The sequence below is a fragment of the Rhinopithecus roxellana genome, chromosome 22 (genome assembly GCF_007565055.1).
Source record: "Rhinopithecus roxellana isolate Shanxi Qingling chromosome 22, ASM756505v1, whole genome shotgun sequence".
Taxonomy (NCBI): domain Eukaryota; kingdom Metazoa; phylum Chordata; class Mammalia; order Primates; family Cercopithecidae; genus Rhinopithecus; species Rhinopithecus roxellana.
In genome coordinates this window covers 12919032-12923993 of record NC_044570.1, presented here as the reverse complement: position 1 = coordinate 12923993, position 4962 = coordinate 12919032, and positions in this window count along the sequence as shown.

Genomic DNA, 4962 nt, shown 5'->3' with positions numbered 1-4962 from the left:
AAGCAGATGAAAGTAATTTTGGGCTCAACTGTCTATAAGTAATTAGGCCGCAATGTAAAAGGGGGTCTTTATGCATCCGTTTGGAGCGAGGCACGCCGTGTGCATACGCCGTAATTATGAGCCGTCCTCTTCTGCGGTAAGGTACATCTTATGCATTTTACATGAGCGTCTGTTATTAACATAACCTGACGATCAAAGCCCTCTGCCTCGGCTGTCTTCCTTTTCATGTAACGGGCTGAAATTCCCCAGAAATATAATAATTTGAAAACGGGGCAATGATGATTTGTTTCAGCTGTAATTTGTTAAGGTTTTTTTTTTTTTGTTTTCTCCTCTTTGTTATTTGCCTAGTACAGACCGGGGGCTGCTGGGGGCTGGAGGTGCGTTTTCATATGAACGAGGGGTCTCGGGGCTGCAGATGCACACATCGAACGCCTTCATCTTATTCATTAGGTCAGGAGAAGAGTTGTATTTGGCGGAGTGGGTCCTGTGCAGAGAAGGACCGCGGTTCTGAAAACCAGTCTGCAGTCACCTCCACCGGACACAAACTATTTTGTTGCTTTTCAGACCATTCAGGGGACGGGTGAAGGGGTTTGTGTTGAACCCCAGGACACCATCTTTATGTCCTCTAACGCAGCAAACAAACAGTGCTAGGAATTTCACGCCCGTGGGCTGTGTTCTGTGCCAGCGAGATGCCTGGACAGGTTGCACGCTGCTGGTGACGAGACAAGGTTAAGAGACGTTTAACGGTCAGGCGCGGTGGCTCCCGTCTGTAATCCCAACAGTTCGGGAGGCCGAAGTGGGTGGATCACTTCAGGTCAGGGGTTCGAGACCGGTCTGGCTACGGTGGTGAAACCCTGTCTCTACTAAAAAGACAAAAACTAGCCGGGCGTAGTCGCAGGTGCCTGTAGTCTCGGCTACTCAGGAAGCTGAAGATGGAGAATCGCTTGTCCCTTTGGGTGCCTGAGAAGAAATGTGTTGAAAAAAATATTTTGAATGCAAATCTGAGACATAGTATGGTTCATAGTTTTTCTTATTATTATTACTATTTATGGACATGGGGTCTCACTATGTTGCCCAGGCTGGATGGCAGTGGTGCAGTCTCAACTCACTGCAACCCCTGCCTCCCGGGCTCCAGCAATCCTCCCACCTCAGCCTCCCAAAGTGCTGGAATTACAGGCAGCAGCCACTGTGCCTGGAGCGCCCCAGGTTCTTTTGTTTTTTGAGACCGAGTCTCGCCCTGTCACCCAGGCTGGAGTGCAGTGGCACAATCTCGGCTCACGGCAACCTCTGCCTCCCAGCTTCAAATGATTCTCCTGCCTCAGCCTCCTGAGTAGCTGGGATGACAGGTGTCTGCCACCACATCCAGTTAAGTTTTGTATTTTTAGTAGAGATGGGGTTTCGCCGTGTTGGTCAGGCTGGTCTTGAACTCCTGAGCTCGTGAGCCACCCACCTTGTCTCTTTCCCAAAGTGCTGGAATTACAGGTGTGAACCACTGCGCCCGGCCTGCTCCACATCCTTAATGGCCAAATGGCCACCCAACTCCAAGGAGATTGGAATTTTCTGGAGTCCCTGCAATTTTTTTTTTGTAACAAGCATAGCAAGGAAGACTTGGCCCGAGGGATTTTTTTGGATATGAAGATGGTGACAAGAAATCATAAGGTTAAGAGAAGTTTCATGGCCGGGCGCGGTGGCTCACACCTGTAACCCCAGCACTTTGGGAGACCAAAGTGGGTGGATCACTTGAGGTTAGAAGTTCGAGACCAGCCTGGCCAATATGGTGAAACCTCGTCTCTACTATAAATTTAAAAAACTAGCCTGGCATGGTGGCAGGTGCCTGTAGTCCCAGCTACTCGGGAGGCTGAGGCAGGAGAATCGCTTGAACCCGGGAGGTGGAGCTTGCAGTGAGCGGAGATCCGGCCACTGCACTCCAGCCTGGGCGACAGAGCGAGACTCCGTCTCAAAAAAAAAAAAAAAAAAAAAAGATAAGGTGAACTCAAGTGTCCGTCAACAGACAAATGGACAAAGTACGCTTTCTGCATCCGTACAGGGGGGTTTTAAGCCAAGAAAAGGAATAGCTTGACTACATCACGTGGAGACACGCAGGGAACGAGGAACGGTTATATTGAGGAGGATACCCCAGGCACAGAAAGACAAATTTCGCATGTTCTCATTCCTAGTGGGAGTTCAAAAAAAAAAAAAAAAAAACAGTGCATAATATGGAGATAGAAAGTGAAATGAGTCAACACCAGAGGCTGGGAAGGGTGTGAGGGCAGGAGAGAAATGACAAGATGTGGGTGTGTGTGGTGAAAATGTACAGATGGCGGCTCCCGCCTGTCATCGCAGCACTTTGGGAGGCTGAGGCAGGTGGATCATTCGACATTAGGAATTCGAGACCAGCCTGACCGAAATGGTGAAACCCTGTCTCTACTAAAAATACAAAATTAGCTGGGTGCAGTGGTGGGTGCCTGTCATCCCAGCAACTTGGGAGGCTGAGGCAGGAGAATTGCTTGAACCTGGGAGGTGGAGGTTGCAGTGAGCTGAGATCGCACCACTGTACTCCAGGCCTGGGCGACAGAGTGAGACTCTGTCTCAAAAAAAAAAGAAAAAGGAATTAGTCCCAATGTTCCATAACTGAGGAAGGTAACTACACTTAGCCGCGATGCACTGTTTAGCTCACAATAGCTGCAAAAGGGGACTCCAAATGTTCCCAACACATACACACGGTAAACTTTCGGCCGGGCGTGGTGGCTCACGCCTATAACCCCAGCACTTTGGGAGGCTGAGGCAGGTGGATCATTTGAGGTGAGGAGATCGAGACCAGCCTGACCAACATGGTGAAACCCCGTCTCTACTAAAAATACAAAAACTAGCCGGGCGAGGTGGCAGGTGCCTGTAGTCCCAGCTACTCGGGAAGCTGAGGCAGGAGAATGGCGTGAACCCGGGAGGCGGAGCTTGCAGTGAGCCGAGATCGCGCCACTGCACTCCAGCCTGGGTGACAGAGCGAGACTCCGTCTCAAAAAAAGAAAAAAAAAAAAGTCCGTCTTTCTTTATCTGCAATTCTCTTTGTAAATTATTTTACCCCTGTTTACCTGGGACAACATCTGTAAACACAGAAAGTAGATTCGAGGTCACCAGGGCTTGAGAAGTGGAAATGGGGGTGACTGTTTAACGGGGTTCAGCCCTGCCTTTTGGGGTGACGAGAACGTTCTCAGACCAGAGGCAGGGGACAATTCTGTAAGACGGTGAATGTACCATCGGCCCCTGAATGGGACTGTTTAAATTCGTTCCTTGTATGGTACGTGAATTTTACTATCATCAAATCAAACAAAATGCTGCCCAGTGAATAGTATAGATTTAGCCCTTGCCGTACACCATGAAGAGGCGATGTGTACAGTTCAAGAACAGCCGTGGTGGGAAGCAAAGTCCGGTTTACAGCAGGAATTTTTCTCTGCCCCTGGGTATGGACTTGACAGAAAGAGGGGTCAAGTCCCAGGAGGGGTCAGGGACAGCCGTCTCCAGGGCAGCATTCTAGAAGGGACACCCCCTGAGGTCTCCGTTGAGAGAGATGGGAGGTTCCAGAAACAGACTGAACCGGCACAAAGAAGCAGCCTTCGAAAAAAGGAGCAGAGGCTGGACGCGGTGGCTCGCACCTGTCGTCCCAGCACTTTGGGAGGCCGAGGCGGGTGGATCACGAGGTCAGGAGTTCGAGACCAGCCTGACCAACATGGTGAAACCCCGTCTCTACTAAAAATACAAAAATTAGCCAGGCAAGGTGGCAGGTGCCTGTAGTCCCAGTTACTCGGGAGGCTGAGGCAGGAGAATGGCGGGAACCCGGGAGGCGGAGGTTGCAGTGAGCTGAGATCCGGCCACTGCACTCCAGCCTGGAGACAGAGCGAGACTCCGTCTCAAAAAAAAAAAAAAAAAAAGAAAGAAAGAAAAGAAAAGAAAAGAAAAGAAAAGAAAAGAAAAGAAAAGAAAAGAAAAGAAAAGAAAAGAAAAGAGAAGAAGGGTCCCATCTGTGATGAGCTCTGCAGGGAGCCACATCCCCTGTGCATTGAATACTGGTATCCACTGTCTGCACCCGACCTGTGACCAGAGTGTTAGCAGGGCCTGGGCCTGTCTGGGGTCAGTTCTGCTGGGAGCCACGTCCCCTGTGCATTGAATACCGGCGTCCACAGCACCCGACCTCTGACTGGGGCATTAGCAGGGCCTGGGCCTGTCTGGGGTCAGTTCTGTTGGGAGCTACATCCCCTGTGCATTGAATACTGGCGTCCACTGTCTGTACCCTACTTGTGACTGGGGTGTTAGCAGGGCCTGGTCCCGTCTGTGGTGAGCTCTGCAAGGAGCCACATCTCCTGTGCATTGAATACCAGCGTCCACAGCACCTGACCTGTGACCGGGGCATTAGCAGGGCCTGGGCCCGTCTGGGGTCAATTCTGCTTGGAGCCATGACCCCTGTGCATTGAATACCAGCATCCACTGTCTGCACCTGTCCTGTGACCTGGACGTTAGCAGGGCCTGGGCCTGTATGTGCTCAGTTCTGCAGGGAGCCGCGTACCCTGTGCATTGAATACCGGTGTCCTCTGTCTGCACCTGTCCTGTGACCTGGGCATTAGCACTGCCTGGGCTAGTATGTGGTCAGTACTGCAGGGAGACCCATGTCCCCTGTGCATAGAATGCCAGCATCCACTGTCTGCACCCCAGCTCTGACCAGGACATTTGCAGGGTCTGGTCCCATTTGTGGTGAGCTCTGCAGGGAGCCACATCCCCTGTGCATTGAATACCGGCGTCCACTGTCTGCACCCGACCTGTGACCTGGGCGTTAGCAGGGCCTGGGCCCCTCTGGGGTCAGTTCTGCTTGGAGCCACGTCCCCTGTGCATTGAATACCAGCATCCACTGTCTGCACCTGTCCTGTGACTGGGGCGTTAGCAGGGCCTGGGCCCGTCTGTGGTGAGCTCTGC